The 18,402-nt window shown below is 36.2% G+C and overlaps 1 protein-coding gene and 1 pseudogene across 1 annotated transcript in view; one reads left to right on the top strand and one right to left on the bottom strand.

Annotated features, from left to right (window-relative positions):
• The window catches only part of ROBO2 (roundabout guidance receptor 2), a 600,911-nt gene that overhangs the window by 267,370 nt on the left and 315,139 nt on the right, over positions 1-18,402 (top strand). The window lies entirely within an intron of this gene.
• Positions 4,448-17,149, bottom strand: LOC134387140 (ferritin heavy chain-like; annotated as a pseudogene).

Genomic DNA, 18,402 nt, shown 5'->3' with positions numbered 1-18,402 from the left:
TAGCAGTAACAAGCTGCTACTGTCTGGTGCCATGGGGGCCCTTGGGCTTGATTTAGGAGCACTGACATTGACTGCTTGTTACTTCATATCTCAGAGCTGTCACGAAGCAACTGATGTCAGCATCAAATTATTTGATAGCTCAACATCTTGGGCAAAATGTGAATCTACTGATGTCTATAAAATACCCTTCAATGTCTTGGAATTGGGAGTGGACATAATTGAGAATAAAAACTCACCTAGTTTATTGTTATGCAATCCTTTGTTTTAAATTTGGTTCACATAATTACGAATTGTAATGTCTGTTGGGCACGTACTGATTACACTCATTAAGGTACATACTCATCTAATCCTAGAAACAATCTTACAAGATAAACAGTATTTTTTGATCCTCATTTGATAGTTCAGATTACACTCCTAGAAGGAAGAACTGAGATTCAAATGCAGACAATCTGATTCCAAGGTTTGTGCTTTCACCTTGAGTTATACTGTTTCTCCCATGGAGCTGAAGATTCCGGACTGATGGAATGCTTTCACTGAGCTACCGTTGTTTTTGTTTTTGTTTTTTTCCTTAGTTTTAATTCAAGAAAATAATTGCTCATTTTACTGAAGAATGTAGCAATACACCTTGTATTATCTGACAAATACTCACCGAATGAAAGTTGGTCAGTGACCAATTCCTTTATTACAATAAATAGATTAACATGTTCTTTGAGAACATTTTGTAAATTTTTATAGTAGTAATTAAATGTAGGGAATTTTGTGGCTAATAAAGAATCTCAGTAAAAATGAATCACAGAGGCTCACAAAGTAAGAAATAATTATCTAATTTATAAATTGTAGCTCAGTTTACCATTCTGTTTATCACTTCACTTATTTTTAACCATTGTGATCTTCCAATGCAGCCATTTTTTGAATAACACATTTCCCTGCTCCTGAGAATCACTTGCAAACTCTGAAGTATTTTCATTTGTAACATTTTAGATGTGCATGGTTCTTCTGTGTTGTTTAAAAATACAACCATTTTATATGTCCTGATTAACATTAACAATGGCAGAGGGCAACATAATTTCTAAAATATGTGTTTGTATGTGAGAGTGTGTGTTTCTTTTTTTTCAACCAAATCACAGAGATCTAGGGGAATTCTGATTCTCTAATTCTAGCTCAGTATATAGCAATCGAAAGCATTTAGTTGTGATTAAAGCAGATTGAAGGAGATAATCCCTCCGAGAAAGCAGCTTCAAATAGCTTAGCAGTGCTTTTTCAGGGATAAGAACTAACACAACACAAGCTAATTCCTTCAAAGTCTCCCTGGTGGTGTCGTAGACGTACCCCTCATTTGCTGTTTCCCCTCCTTATTGGGTTCTGTTCAAATTCTTCCTCCACATGAATTCTGCTTTGAAAACTGTCTTATTCATTTTTTCCCCAAGAACCAACATTTAGCCTTTTGCTTTAACTGATACAGTGAAATACACTTCACATAATAAAGGAACAGAGTGCAGGCAGTTCCCAATTTACAACTGAATGACATTATAAAAGTCTATGTGTAAGTCATAGGCTATTTGGAATGTGGGATATAATTTACCGTAGAAACATTGTTCTATAGGAAGGTTAGGTTTCCTGGTCAGCCCTCCAAAGCTTATTCAACCCATAATGTAGTTAAATATACTATAACTAGTATCATAAAACGTCTAACCTCTTGTTTAATAACAGTTCTCTGAGAATACTTCTAACCCATGTGCTGCATTGAATATCGGGAAGCAGAACACCTTCTTTTCTTGGGAATGCCCTCTGATTTATTTCATTCACAGTATGTCATTCCTAAGATCAAAGAGACAGGCAGGTTTGTACCTTCCAGGTGTAGTATGCTGGAAATAGGAGAGAGAGAACTACATTAAATAATAAGTTGTAGATTGAGGTTTTCTTTATTTCTCTATCTTTATTGCTGTAACCCCATTTTACAGTTTAAGACCATGCCCTTGGAAACAAACCATGCTGGGGAAAGGAAAAGTACATGTGGGGACCCCAACTGTCAAGGGCTAAGAAAGGAAAAGGGGAGGAAACGCCCAATACCAATAGGCCAAGGAGCATCACTCCTTTAGCCAGCCTCATTTGAGGATGAAGACAGTACAGATCCCATGTTGCTGGGTACAGGATGTCCATGAACAGTGACATTTATGAAACAAGGCTGTGTAGCTATCTTTAACTGTTGTATCAATAAAGTAAAAGATTAAAAATGTTCCTGTTGCCCCCTCCCCACCTCCCACACCCTCTGCCTCCCACTTGCACCCCCCTCATTGTCATAAGCATTTCCTCTTGGGTGCACCTCTAATGTGATGAAAATGAGGCATATAGTAGCTTAGCGTCAATACCTCTCGTGTTGAGAAATTAACCACGTGTTATCACTGAGTTTATTAATAAAGTTTAGGCCACATTTTGAAGGGAATTAGTATTTTAAGATATGAAACCACAGTTTTCTATGTAAATTTTTATAAGCTGGTGCAACAGTGTACAAACTAATACCCTATAGGATGTTACTGGCAAGCTAGAATTTATTGACTGCCAGCATCTAACCAAATCTAAAGTTTAATCTAGCTTTTATGTATGGATCACCTGCCAGCATTTCATCATTTGTCTATATATCCTTTGCTATTTTATTATGTGGCGATTGATCTGCTGTTTAATTTATAGTAATGATGATGGGCTGGCATTAATAATAATGGCATTTGTTAAAAATGTAACAAGGCACCTCAATGCAATGAAAGAGATATATAGTTTAAAACCTTTTAACATTGCATTGCCCCTGCTAATGTTTCACAACACTTTATACTCTGGAAACAAAAAAAGAAAAAAAAAGTGGCATAAAAATAGCATGTAAAGTGTTTTTCCCACATGCTGTTCCTGGTCTTTGGCATGCCTGTTTTCCCCACATTTTCCAAAAATGACAAGAATGCATCCCATCTGATACATCCTGTGAAAAATTTAAGAGCATATTTGAAAACACAAAATACTGTTTTCATAAACTGCTGAAATCTGTGATAGTTTGGCAGCCATCATAGGAACAATGCCGGAACTCAACTCTTTATTTTTTCCTTCCCTTGCATTCTCTTGTCAAAACCACTGAATTTCCCTACGCTGTATTGCTTTCTGATGTGTTGATCCCAGTCTCTTTAAAACACACATGTTAGTGCCTAAACAGAGGTTAGCAGTTGGATTTTCCCCATTAATTGATGATCTAATGTTCATATTAATGCAGTCTTTCTTTTAAAGATAAAAATTAAAAATCTGAAGCTGATTTGGCATTGAGTAAATTAGAAACGAAGCTCTTAAGAAAAAGAATGATGGAATGGGAAATACCAGATGTAAGATTTTGTAGATTGACATATATGGATAAAATTCTATTGAGGTGAGAATAGGCAGAACTCTGGGAACTTCTGTTTCTACTTTTCTCTTTATACATATTGGGAACTTAAGATTCTCTCTTTACCTGTGTGGCAAAATGTAACGAATGCAGTTTGTTTTTACACTAACAGAATAACATGTTAACACTTGTTTACACAAGATCCCTTTACATTAAGAGTGATCCTGTGCCTGGCTTATTTCACTTAACCTAATTTTCTCCAAATTCATCCATGATGCTGCAAATGGCAGAATTTTGTTCTTTTTTTATGGCCAAATAGTATTCCATTGTGTATGTAGACCACATTTTCCTTACCCAGTTGTCTGTCGATGGACATTTAGGTTGTTTCCAACTCTTGGCTATTGTAAGTATAGCTGAATTAACATGGAAGTGCAGCTATCCCTTCAACATGATGATTTTTATTCCTTTAGGTATATATACCCAGCAGTGGGATTGCTGGATGGTATAGCAGTTCGATCAGTAGTTGTTTGAGAAACCTCCATACTTTGGGGGTGGGGCAATTAACAAGAAATTTGTTAATGGACACAAAGAATGATTATGTTTTGTAATGATGAATATACTAATTATCCTGATTTGAGCATCACATATTGCACACAGGTGTTGATATTCAACTCTGTTCCCCACAAATATATATTATCAATTATGTTTCAGTAAAAAAAGGGGGGGGGGAATCCTGTACCATTTATGAAACATAAACATCCTACTTGGCTACATTTTGCCAAGAAGTACAGTAAAAAGCAGTTCCAAAAGAAAAAGTTTAGTGTGGTATAAGTGATATTATGGTGACTTCTTCAGCCATTTTCTGCCAATGTATTTACCTTAATTATGATTCTCTACTGCCCCATACCTCTCATTGGGTTTACACTTTTTGTTTTGGGGGGGAAGAAAAGGGGGGAATACCAAATTTCTTTATTTGAATGAATGGTACAAATGCATGTTTTGGTACAACTTATAGAAAAAGTAAGGGAAACGTCAACATGCATGCACTGCCATGGTGACCAAGGAAGTCACCCCATGGCTCCAGGAAAGTTAGCGTTCATTATCACTGTGTCCCAGGGTGTGCTCGTCAAAGTGATATTCTGCCATGCCAGATTCAGGGGCTCCCGTCTTGGGCAAACTGGTTACATGGTCACCCAATTCTTTGATGGATTTCACCTGCTCCTTCGGAATGCGTATCAATGAAGTCACATAAGCGGGGGTCGTTTTTGTCAGTTTGTGCAGTTCCCGTGGTGACCGATTCATACTTTTTTCCAAGTGTAATGCACACCCCCTTACATTCAGCCCACTCTCCCCGTCTTCACGGTCTGGGTTCTTGATACCCTGAAGGAAGATTCCGTCCTCTCACTGGTCCTGCAGCTTCATCAGTTTCTCAGCGTGTTCCCCCTCCTCATGAGATTGATGAGGAAAGTATTTGGCAAAGTTCCTCAAAGCCACATCACTGCCGTCAAAGTAGTGAGACATGGACAGGTAGGCGTAGGAGGTGTGCAGCTCCAGGTCGATCTGGCGGTCGAAGGCGGGCTCCGAGTCCCGGGGGTAGTTCTGGCGCACCTAAGGGGCGGACGCGGTCCCACAGCGGCGACTGAGGACAGGTGGCGGCAGGGGCGGTCGGAGGGCGCTGGCTCTGAGAGGCTGGCGGGGGTGCGGGGTTCCATCCAAGCACTGTTGAAGCAAGAGACCACAGCGACTCTCAGCAAAGACGGTCCGGCCAGGTTTACACTTTGCACAGGGTCTGTGAGGTGATGTGCATTTAGCCAATTGGTACAGTCAATCTGTGGGTTCAAGCATACCGCATAATTTGTCAGAATACACTGACTGTCTTAACTAAACCTGTCTCTACTTTTATAGAGTCACGTGGGGGCAGGCACAGTGACAGAAACAATGGTAGCTAATACGTATGTAGCTTACTGCACTTGACACGTTATTTCATGTACTTCTCACAATCCTGAAGGTTATGATTCTGAAGGAAGCATTCATAGGGATGATGGAAATTTAGTGAGGTTAAAGAGTGTGAACTTTAGCATGAGACAAATCCAAACTGAGATAGTACTTTTGCTACTTTTGCCAAATTTTTTTTTTTTTTTTTTTTTTTTTTTTGGTCTCAGTATAAAATTAAACCACTTGCACCCACACTCAACTTCAAAATCCAAATGTAAGGCATATTACTGGGTACCACTTATTCTGCATTCAGCGTCTATCCTGTATCAGATAATGATGTAGAATGTGGTATGCTTTTCATCTAATGATCACTCAGTATGTTGTTAAGATCATATTTACACTTGAGTGGCAGGCTTGTTATGAGTGAGCTCAGGGGGTGTGGTAAAGAGGCTTATCTAGACAAATGAATAGAGGTGGACATTTATGGTGTATGTTTAGGGGATTATTAGAAGATCAGTTTGGAGTGAAGGGCTCAGGCTGGGGAGTAAAGAATGAAATATTTGGTGGAAGATAATAGAATGTCTTGAAAGGCAGCCACAGAAATGTGGGCTTTCATCTGATCACATTTTATATACACTTTGCTTATTTTTCATGGAGGTATATTACTGAACACTCTCTTGTTCCGCTTCAGTAATATTCTTTATTTATTTGATAAAGTATTTTTTTTATGTTAGTAATTCTAAATTCCAACATGAAATTAAACAGCCAGGTGAAATTCTTTCTCAATATTTGATTGACTTGATTCGTTCAATTTTAAAGAAAAGGTGAATCATATGGTATTCTGTATGATGTAGATTGTAACTCAGTGTGATAAGTTAGCTTTGTCTTCTATTATTTGAAAGTAAGCTTTTGAATCTGACAAGAAAAGAGCCCCAGGACATCAGGAGTACACATTCTCCAATCTAGATTTTAAAATGTTCAGTAGATGTTTAGTGTATGACAGAAAAATATTAAGCCCATTAATATGGTAATTACCCAGAGTGTTTCTTTGCTTCCACATACTGTGCACTGAGTGCTACATAAATGGGATTCAAAATATAAACTTTTGTGTTTAGCAAAACTGCCAACGTCTATGTCTGAATTCATAAAGGCCATCTTAGGAACCAGGCGATTTCTGTTTACAGCCTGGTGCCTTAGGGAGACTGTTTAATGAGGAGATGTGAAGCCTTTTACAGTTTATTGTTGATGACATTTTGAGGACACTTGCAGTTGCGTCGACTGAAAAACAATAAAGCTGGGTATTTTCTTGGATGTGGTTTATGTGCCCGGGAGAGCCGTATCAAATTTTATCAGTAATCATATTTCTACTTGATAGCGAAAACAACAACAACAACAACAAGCTTTTTAGCAGCTAAATTTTACATATTTAAGGCAAAGGAGAAAAAAAAAAAAACTTACAGATCTGACATCAGAATTTTCTGAGGTTGAAAGAATGTCAATTTTTCCAGTTATTCAGTTGAACTAAAGATTACTATCACTGCATTTTCCAGCTTGAAATAGCTATTTTTTTTTTTAGTTAGATATTGTATTGTTATAGCTGTTGATATTCTTTGTTATCTGTATTTTAAAATTCTGAAGTGGCTTGAGAAAGTCCTACAATAGAAATTAAATTGTTATTGCTATTCAGATAACAACTCTTGTGTTGCATATTGTATTCACAGACATAATGCATTTTCACATCTATTGCCTGGTACTTTTAAAATGAAAAAAAACAGTAATATATTTTCTCTTGTCTTTGTTTTCATGTGAATTTTTTGTGACCAACTTTTAGTTATTAAATTCGTAGGAATTTAACACAGAGATTTGGTAGAAGATAAGCCAGCTGAATCTGTCCAGGTGGGCCAATGTTGGTGTGTCTTTATGATTGGGTCTGGTCCTCATCTTTGTGGGTGCCTTTTCCAGACAGGTACTTATGGGGTGTGTGGTTATAAATTCTGGAATTGAGCTCTGTGGCCTTGAATTTGATCCCATCAATTTTTTAGTGTGTATCTTTGACATAGTTGTAACCTCACTGGGCCTTAACTGCAAAGTGAATAGGACCTATTTGTACCTTCTTGTGTTATCATAATGATAAGAAGAGATAATGCTTGTAAACACTTTAGCTCTCTTGTATGACATGAAATTAATAATCAGTATTAGGTACTGATATGAATATTAGTGTTAGCACAGTTTTCCTTATTTGAGAGTTGCTTGCTGAATACCAGGTCAAAACAGAGAAAGATAGAGAATCTTGATGCAAATTTTACCCAGCTCATGAAAAACTTGAATGCCCTTCCTCACTTTGTTCAAGAGATGTGTCTCTGATGGTTTGCTCTTCCCCATTCCTGGTTGGTGTTGAGTGAAATATACTAAATTATTGCTTCCAGGCTCCTCTTCTCCATACTCTGTGCAAACACTTTTATTTATTTATTTTTTTTACCCCTAAAAAGAATTATTTGACGGGATACAATGCATGTGATTATGGCTGTGCTAGCTTAAGCCAGTTTATTACAATGGATTCAGTTGAGGCTTGGTCATATTCCAGCTTCAGCCATTTTATTAATAATGAAGAGGTTATAGCTTTAGATTTGTTGACTCAATCATGCATTCTAAGACGGTGTCCCAGACACCTTAATTAAACCTGGCTGTTCCTAAATTTTCTCAGCCATTTCTTCTACTATATTTCTAATTTTACTCTTAGAGAGGAAGCTTTCTGCTTCTATGCAATTAAAATGGTAAAGAATCCTAGATTTTAGTTTCATTAGATTGATCACTATGAACAGAAGGCCAGTACAAGTACAGAGCTTTCAAGGGAAAATATCTACATGAAAAAAATGTATGCCTATATTTTTGTTATAAACTAGTTATTTGAATTTTAGTGCATATGTTTATGAAGAGAAGTATATTTGCTATTATAATCAACAGTAACAGCCCACATGACTCGTGAAAACAAACTTGGCAGTGAGTGGGTGTTCCCAACCCACCAGTGCATATGCTTAAATTTTTAGGAAAAAGAAAAGTATATCCACTATTATAATCAACAGTAACAAGTCAGTGACTCATGAAAACAAACCTGCCAGTGAGTGAGTGTTCCAATCCCACCATCGCATATGCTTACATTTTTAGGAATGTGTGTCCACTACATTGTTATAACTTCCTTCAATCGAATGTGTTATACAAAACAAAGAGTAATTTGTATAACTGTTTCCTTCCTTTGGTAATGAAAATCATCACATTATGTTTTTTAGAGTCATTACCCATTGCTTGGATTAAAATGGGAACTTCTCAGAAATAAAATATACACTTTGTTTTCAATTTCTTCTGAAATATGGATAGAAAGAGCATTAATCCAGCATAGGTAAGGGGAAACCAGCAAGCTTCCCTGATTAGAGCATCAGTCCTAAGTTTTCTACTGATAAGTTTATTCAGATTTTACAGTAAGCTCTTTTTTAAAAAGAGGCAGAATCTAACACCCATTCTCCTGCCCACATCTATACCTTAAGGTGAATTTTCTTAATAGAAATTGCAGGTGCTTTTCTCCTAATGCCTAGATTAACTCAGTCATCCTGGAGGAGTGAGAGCTTTGATTGGTAGGTAGGAAGTGATACTTTTAGAACTTTCAGCTATACTTAGATTCTATAGGCAGCCAAGGAGAAAGAAAGGTGCCCAGAGATCTTGGGCGGAACAGAAAATGAGAAGAGGCCAAAGAGACATTTCAGTTGTGTAATTCTGCCTTGGGCACTGATGACCCATATGAAGCTGAATGTCATCTCCAGTGACATCTTCGGTGTACCTGTCCCAGATTGCCTGTGCTTGGCTTCGGGCACTCATTTTCTTTTCTATAGAATCCAATCCATTAAATGTCTGCTATCGTTTTTCAGGCCTGCAGAGGGATTTTTTTTTTTTTTTTTTTTCCTCCAAGGCCCAGGATAAGATGAAACATTCACTGCTTTCATTCATTCATACATCACATGTATGTTTCTCTTCCTCTTTCCCTTCCTCATTCCCTAGCATACACAGGCACCCCTAAAACACTGGGCTATTCCTTACTATGTAACAGACTTCTTGGCAGAAGACAAGGCAATATCTCTTCAGTAGTGCTTGAAGGAATGACAGATACTTTGAAGCCTGATGGAAAAAAACTTGACACAAGCTATTTTTCTGGAATTGTTTTTTGATGGTGTGTGTCCTAGTGAGACACAAACCTGAAGCTAAGGTCGCAATTATTAAGTCCTATAATTCAGATTTACCTGTGGTCCTGAAAACTCTGCACAACCCACATTCCCTGTATGAGCAAGATGCATATCTATTTTGTAAGGTTATGTCTTTCATTACATTGGACATTTTCAAGTCTAAGGCAGTAGGTGAGAAAGGTGGACCTTCACAAAAATACTGATCACACAAACAAAAAAGGAGTTAAAACTTGAAGTGACAATTTGGGGTTCTCTTCAAAGTTTTTTTAAGTACACATGTTAATATTCACATAGTTTATGATTTTGACTATAGCAGATAGCTGATCATACTTTACACCTGGAAAAATTGTCTTTACAGAGGCCAAAAAATGTCTATATTTTCACATGTATCTGTAGCTATAACTATGTCTATATCTATACTTAATTGAAAAACAACTATGATGGTATTTAGCTTAATACTGGGATATAAAGACTTTCCACCTCTCTTCTCTCCCATAGGTTGGCTGCTTTACCACACACCCCAAGCCCATTTATAACTGACCCACCTCCTACTTGGGTACATATGATCATAAGTAACAGCTCTCACTTGTTGAATTTATTAGACGTAGAGCCTACTAAGTGCTGGGTCATTCTCTCATTCAGAGTAGGCACCAAGAAGAAGGAAGAAACAAAGGAAATAATTTACAAACATTTATTGAATGGCAACTGAGTCTAACTATGTGTTAGATAAGGCAACCTTGGTGTTAAAGAGCTCACACTACAGTAGAAGAGAGGTGTGTCAGCAAAGACAGACAACGCCACATCGTAATGCTAACCAATACTGTACTCAGGTAATCAAGCCCTCGTGGTTTGATGGGAAAACAACCTCATAAACAAAAATTGTGGAACTTGTGATAATTGAGATATATGCAAGGTACCATTAAGTACAAAAGAGGTGCTCTATTAACAGCCTGTTAAGAGGAGGATGGAATATAAGGCATGGAGGTTCCAGGGACGCTGCCTGGGAAAGTCAAGAATGGACTCAAAGTGATGGATTTAGAGATGGGATGGTGAATGAACAGAAGCATTCCTGGTGAAGAAAAAGGACTGGGTGGACAAAGAGTTCTACTTGCACAAAGGCAGTGTTTTGAAGGGTTCGTGGGGGCTCTGTTGGTGAACCGAGAGCCAGTCTTTCAGGAGCATGATGAACAGTGTGGCATAATGGAAGGTGAGGCTGAATAGTTCAGACAGAAGGCAGAGTGAAAAGGGCCTCTTAGGTTAAACAAAACACTGTGAATTTTATCCCATAAGCAACAGGAAGTCAACAGCTACTTGTTTCTGTATCTCTTTCTCCTTCCCTTCCAACCTTCCTTATTTCCTTTTTCTTGTTTTCTTCCTTTTTTTTTTTCTCCTCCTCTTCTTCACTCTTCTCCTTTTTTTTCCCCCTTTTTTTTCCCCCTTTAATTGAAATATAATCCTAGTAGCACTGCGGTGGATAGACTAGGATTAGGGGAGACTGTTGGCATGTTGAACAATTAGGAAATTTAGCAATATTCCACGAAGAAATGAATGACAGCCTTCCATTAGACAGTAGCTGACAAGAGGAGAAGGGGGCATTTCCTCTACAACCTTGGACAGCCACGACAGAGAAAGATCTCTGTCTTCCCTCCCTAAGCTTGGTGAACCATACCAGTATCTGACACAAGGCAGGGAGTCCATGAAGGCTATTGCAAAAAAGGTAATAGTGAATGAATGCATGTTTTATATTTTGTGATTCTGAATGAATAAGTGATGCCTTTTACCAAGGTCCGAAACAAAGGATGTGAAAAATTTGTGAGGAGAAAGAGGGATAGACAAGTTTCATTTTTGTTGAGTTTGGTATGTCTCCAGGATGAAGTGATCTCTGCATCTAACAAATTCTTGAAAACACAAGTTTGAGAATAAAGGAAAGGAGGAGAGACAGTCTCTAAGAGATGAAATTTCCTCACACTTTTGTTTGGTTCAGATAATATAAGGGGCTTATTTTATATCAGGAAGAAATTAATTGTTCACTTTCTCAATGAACTTCAGCAATTTCTACCAATTAGAATATCAACTAATATTTCTAAAGAGACACTGTCACAAAGATAAATTTAAGAGTCTTAAAAAGTCTTTTCTTTTCTTTTAAAACATGAGCAGTTTGCCTTTTTCCACCCTTAGGGCAGGCACAATTGGAAGGTACATGGCTTTCTTCTTTGGAAAGAAAAACTTTGCTCTAAGAAAAATGAGATCTCTTTCCTAAGATTAGTCCCAAGAATATTAAGCCAGGAATGTGGCAGCCAATTCTTTTCATGGTTATGACAAAAAGGAAAATAGCTTATTTTTTTAATGGCTTCTCAAGTTCAAAAGTGTGTGTTTGATCCCTCAAAATTCATTTTTATGTTGAATGTATTATGTCACCTGAACTTAAGTTGACTTCACAGTATTTTCCAAAAAACGCTATCATAACAAAAAAACATTAGTTTTGAGATAACATTATACATTCATTGTTTTTCCTTTATTATTACTTTATCTTATTTGAACCTAATAATTAACTCAGAAATTACATTTTCTGCCCATATATGCTATTGCTTTAGGCCCACATAAAACATTAAATAAGAATACTATAAAGCTAATTGACTCTGGGATCATATCGGCATTCACTAATCTTAGTAATGAATTCATTTCTTTTAGGAACACATTGCAAAAATTAAGGAAAAAACCTTTGGATTACTTTTCAGTAGGAAATGACACAGTTTTTTGAACATATGTATAGTCAGTAAAAGCCATTTATTCCAAATCATTTTATTAGTCAAATTTCTGTTTCCTTGGCAGAAAACCTTCAAACTTGGCTCTACAAATCAACATAATCAAACTTGTTGTACTAAATAATAAATCTGTAAGTATCGGTTGGAGTTTAATTCCAGCATCCTTGAAATATTTCTGAACTTTCGTATTTCCAATAAACAACTGTGGTCAGTAATAATATGCTTGGGTAAAACAAATTGTATTTTTTTTCCAATTCTAAAGCTAAGTTTTAAAAAACAGGCATCAGAAAAGGGGTACCACAAACCTGTTGTAAATGTTTAATACAAGCTAGAGCTTTTATTTTATTTTGGTCAGGGTGACTAAGAAAAACTTTTATTTGGAGAAAGAATTTTACCTCAGCGTTTTTTACATTGGGTTTCTTCTATTTTTCATTATTTGGGATATTTCTGCGGAAAGGGCACTTTGTTTTTTTAGATAACATCTGCTCTTTCTAGTTTTGCTCAGACCCCCACATCTGGTAGTTCATGAGATCTCAGGCAAGATCACCATGACCTCACTAGAGAGTGGTTGGAAAAGGAGCACATGAGTGTCGAGAAGGCTAAGCTCATGTCTTTCTGACAGATGACTCTAAAAATAAAAATTTCTAAAGAAAGCAAAACACACAGACATGGTTGACACACAGCAATAAGGCAATGGTGTGGCGATTGTTTTTAAAAATTGATTAGACTTTTTAAAAAGAGAAAAAAAGGCAGACAAAGATCTTTAAGGAACCACCGAATGCAGCTATTGAATTAAAATGTCAATTTGAACATGCTTCGAATACTAAGTATCTATAATAAATAATAAATATTTTAAAAATTCTAATATATTTAGGTATAGGTCAAGAAAATTACTAGGATTAAAAAAAAAAGAAAATTACTAGGATGAGGTATTTGATACTTACAAAAAAAGAAATGCTTTTTTTTAGAACTGTTGCTTTTCTGAGTAAATTGGTTAAATAATTGTTAGATTCCATATTTTACTTATAAATGAAACTATAATAATAAAGCCCATGTATTGACAATTTTTTTAAAATTTTGGAGTTGTATATCTAATAATAGAAACAGCTTTAGAAGTGAGATCCTGATACCGTCCCAAAATGCTTATTTAATTCTAGATATTAGAGGAGTACTCTGGTAGAAAGAATAACTGAGCTGCTTTCAGACAAAAAGCATTTTATTTAAATTATTTTTTCTTTGGTTACTTAATAATTTATAATGTACGTACTTTATTGTGAAGGAGATAAGGACAAGGAGACAGCTTTTCTTTAATTTTTTGGCAAAAGATAAAAAAAGACAAAAAAAGTTAACTATTTTTTGGTAACAGGTGTGGTGTTATCCCATATGTAGCCACATTCAGGATTAAGTTAGAGTTAGACATTATCTGCAGTTAGCCTGGTTAATGTTGACTGTGACAAAAAGAGAAAAGATAATTTGAGCATGAGTCTGTTATCCAGATAGTTAGTCTATGCAGATAATTTCAACCAAAAAAGATGTTGAAATGCTCAGATAATAAAGAAAAGTGTGGTGAGCTTGAAAGTTCTGGGTATTTTTTACTGTGTTCTTGATGTGGAAGCACATTTTACGTACTGAATCTCAGCCTTCTCAAAAGTATAACTTTGAAGCATGAACAGTGTTGATGTGCTCAACAGGAAATCGTAGTGAAACTTGCATCAGTGGGTAACATCAGTGTGCCTCAAAATTCAAGAAATGACCTTGGTCAATATAGCAAGTCCATTGAAATGAAAGAAAAGTCATTTCTCAGTTTTCTTGTATCATTGGGTATCCTTTTAAAATCTATGAGATTTTTAGATATGCAAGAGGAAGCCATTATTATCATGGCCTTTTCATAGAACTAAAACATATATTTATAGGGAATAATGACCTTCTCATGAATTACTGGCTTTAGGCACCATAATATATATTAAAGAAGGAGTTGGAGAAGCAGGCAAACAACACACAAACATTTTATAGTTTTTTTTTTTTTTTCTTTCCACTTCAATGCATTTATTTGAAAACTGCTTATTTGCCTGAATTTGCACTGCTGGCAAAATTTTTATACCAGACAGCTACTTTTTATTGTTGCTGCACATCATGAATAACAGCTTTATTTGATGGCAAATGAGATGCCCCCAAGTTGCAAGCTTTCCATAAACATATCTGAATTGTTCAATTTCCTTCTCATTGTGTAATTTCTACCCTGGCCCTTTGCCTGCTGATATTCAGATAAAGATTTCATTCAAGTCATTTTCAAAACTGTCCTATGTTGCTTGCTATCTAAGTGGTAAGATTGCTCAATTCATATTAGGTATAATATAAGTGCTGCACATGTTTTTATCAGATATTTCTAAAATCATTTCTTTGTAATAAGTGGTAATGAGAATAATAAAAGAATAATAAAAGTGTTGGGTTTCCAAACGCTGGTGGTTTCTTAGCAATAGAATTAGTAATATGACTGTGTAAAGTCACTTTTCTGAATAAAATATCTTACCGAATTATTTTGTCTCCTTTTCTTTCATGTCTTCTAACATGGATTCGGAAATTGTGATTGCTGATTGATTCCACATGACTTGGTCCTTTGTTTCTCAATTAGGTAAGTGATTCCAATTCTTTAATAATCTTAGGAGTTCATGGCTGTATTTTAAAAATTAATATTCATTGCCAATTTGTGCTGTTGTGTTCTCTGGAAAAATAAGGTAAAATTCGAATATAAGACAAATCACCATTTTCAAAAATATATTTAAAATCTATTTTATGTATGGCATAAGACATAGATTAACCAAAAGAACCGGTTCGGATTGTTCCTGTTTATATGAACCATATGTTCAAGTTCATTTAAGTCCTTTTTGTTGGCTAGCTTTTGTTTTTAAATCAGCTCTATCAGGTGTTGACCAGAAAGTTCCAGGTTATATCAGACTAATTACTAATCATAATACCACTTATATCCAGCTCTAGGAATGCATTCCATACGGAAGCTAGTAAAAGCTTGATATAAAATCAGTAGCTAACAATTTTGGTGATTCCAAAAATATATAGGCTGGAAAAAATGTCAGCTTTGATTCTGAGGTATTGTCAATTATAGAGCTGAGAACAGCAAACCATAGTGTATGGGCCAAATTTGACCAATGTCAAGTTAAGCATGGTCTTTCCATTTTTTTAATGTTCCACAATTTTCATGTTCCACGTGAAAATTATATAAAATTTAAATTTTGTGTATTCAAAACAAAATGTTGTTGGAACACAGCCATGTTGATTATTTTACGTATTGTCTATGGCTACTTTCATACTACAACCATATGACTCACAAATCCTAAAATATTTACATTCTGGTCCTTAACAGAGCAGGTTTACTGACCCCATCGCTTCAGCACCAGTGTACAAGAGGTTAATTCCCAAAACTTCCCACTTTGGGGATACTGATAAGAGCAGAGGTGAATTCATTACATATTTGGCCTTTTCTTCAGTCACAAAGGAATCTACCATATCTAAGATGCCCAGATCTTAACTATAGATTTTAATTTTCTTGAAACAGCCTTTTACTTAGTTATATTTTTCATACCCTTTAAACCCTACAGTATTCAACCCATTAAGTATAATTTATTTTACTGCCAGCGGGTCTTTGAGCTTGCCCACAGACATTCGAAGTCCAGTGGCCGATGGGAACTAGGGAAGTGACATTTTGTGGCTGGTGAGGCAGCAACACGTCATATAATGAAAAGTAATTTCCTCAAACTTTTAAATAGTTCTCAAGGCTTTGTTTTACCTAAGAGAATACTAACATTTTATAGATACTGGCTCTTCTAAATTACATATGACAGTGCTGGAAAAATGTAATATTGACTATTATAATCTAGCTTAGCACCTAAAGCAACACAAGTAAGCATGCATATTCTGATTAAGAAAAGTCTTAAAATAATTATAAATATATTTCTATTTCCTTTTGTTATGTATTTATCAAAAATGGATGCATTTGTAGTTTGAGACAGAAAAGAATAAAAGAGAAAAAAGAAAGCATATTCTTGGAATATTGCAAGAGAGAACAATGTTGAAATCACTGTATATTAAGAATATGCATTATCTTCTAGGTTTAGGCCACTGGGAAATAAAGCCTCCGTGCTTGTATTTGATATATAACGACAGACACAAAGAAAATGGCAAACGCACTATGGGTATTCTAGTATGGTACAATTATACAGTATGTTTTCTATCCCTTTTCATGAAAATTTGACATTACTGTACCTCAGATAGAAGCAGCAGGAATCACCAGGGAAGGAACAGCTGGATACTTTATTAGGTTTTATGTTGTACATAAGGAGACCATGTTTTCCATTGTCAGTGTGTAAAAGAAAATGAAAGCTCTGGGCATCATTAAAGTCTCGAAAGCGCAGGATTTGTCAGCTCTGTTCTCCCAACACCTGGATTGAAAGCACAGTGTGAGGTCACTGTAAAACAAAAACAGACCGTCTGCTCTGGTTGCAATTTCAAGAGTTGATTTTTAAAAATGAAATAGTCCATAATCATTGCAGAGAGAATTATTCCTTTGTAGCTGGACAGTTACATACATGGACATAAACGTATGTGTCTTCTTGAACATCTTTTCTATCATACGGCACCTGAGAACCTTTTTCCTGCTTCTTAAGGAGCACCAGGAGGCTCCTGGGAGTCAGAAAGCTCAAAGATGCTCCTCTTGCCGGCTCTAATGGTGTCACACTCTTGATGAACGTTTTCCCTGGCTTTCTGTTTACCCGCTTTTGTTGAATCATTTTTGTTGACCCTGCAACCCCGTGCCACACACACATTATTCTTAGTGGTGTAGTCATCGTGTCTCCCCTTGTAAGTGTCTTTATGATGCCAACTATTTTACCATATATCTTGATGTATTCCGCAAGGCCCCTCACTGTGCTCCTCATACAGTGGTTGCCTTTAAAGTGCTGCATTAGTCTTCTCAGGCTACCATGTCACATCATATCATAGACTAGGTGGCTTAAGCAACAAGAATTTATTTTCTCACATTTCTGAAGGTTGGAAGTCCAACATCAGGTTACCAGCATGTTCAGTTTCTGGTTAGAGCTGTCTTTTTGGTTTTCTTTGTATCCTCACATGGCAAAGAGAGAGACAGAGACAGACAGATAGACACACACACACACAAACATACACACAGATCTTCCTCTTCTCATAAAGCCACACTCCTACTGGATGAGGGCCCTGCCTTTATGATATCATTTAATCTTAATTACTTTCTAAAGATCTTATCTCCAGATATAGTCATATTGGGGTTTAGACTTCACATAAGAATTTGGGGGTGACACAATTCAGTCCAGAGCAAGTATCTTTGACACAAATTGAGTTATGTAAGAAAGAGAGAGGACTGCATTTGTTGTCTTTACATGAAGCTATGACAGGTCTTGTCTGCTGGCTTAGGCCAACTGTGTCTTACCCACGAGTTGGAGTATTTTCTTAACCTCCATCATATGCTCTATTACATTTAGTAAGTTACAAAACGTGTTTCAAATGTTAAAGAATGTTCTATGTCCTGGCTCTAATCTTTTCTTTTATCTTAAAAAAGCCGTACAACAGATTGAACACTGATTCCACTCATGAATCCACTTATCTATATATTTAACATTGATAAGGTGCCCAACAAGATGCTGGAGGGATACACACCAATGGGTATAAGATCTAAAGAATAACCTGACAACATTCTACCTTTCAGGAACTCAGTCGACAAGAAAGACAGTTTCAGAGCAATATGTTAAGTGCTTAATATAATTTGCAATTAAAATAAAAATGAAGCAGTGTCCTTAATCCTTTGTAAGGACTTTTCAATGGTGATAGCATCTGATCATGAGGCAGAGTTAGTTGAAGAAAAAAAGGGACTGAGCATCAGGCAAAGGCAGTGGAAAGGACAAAGCAAACACCTGGGTCAATAAGAGTCTGCAAACCATTAATGCTGAACAAAATGAAGAAAATGAAATGCTCTTAAGTTTTGTTTTGTTCTGTTTTAATTAAGCTCCTACTGTGTGTCAGGTTCCAGGTTATATGAGTTGGCATTTAGTGGTAAACCAGAATACCA

The sequence above is a fragment of the Cynocephalus volans genome, chromosome 1, assembly GCF_027409185.1.
Source record: "Cynocephalus volans isolate mCynVol1 chromosome 1, mCynVol1.pri, whole genome shotgun sequence".
NCBI classification, from domain to species: domain Eukaryota; kingdom Metazoa; phylum Chordata; class Mammalia; order Dermoptera; family Cynocephalidae; genus Cynocephalus; species Cynocephalus volans.
Note: the sequence above shows the minus strand (reverse complement) of the source record. Positions and strands in the feature narration are given on the sequence as shown.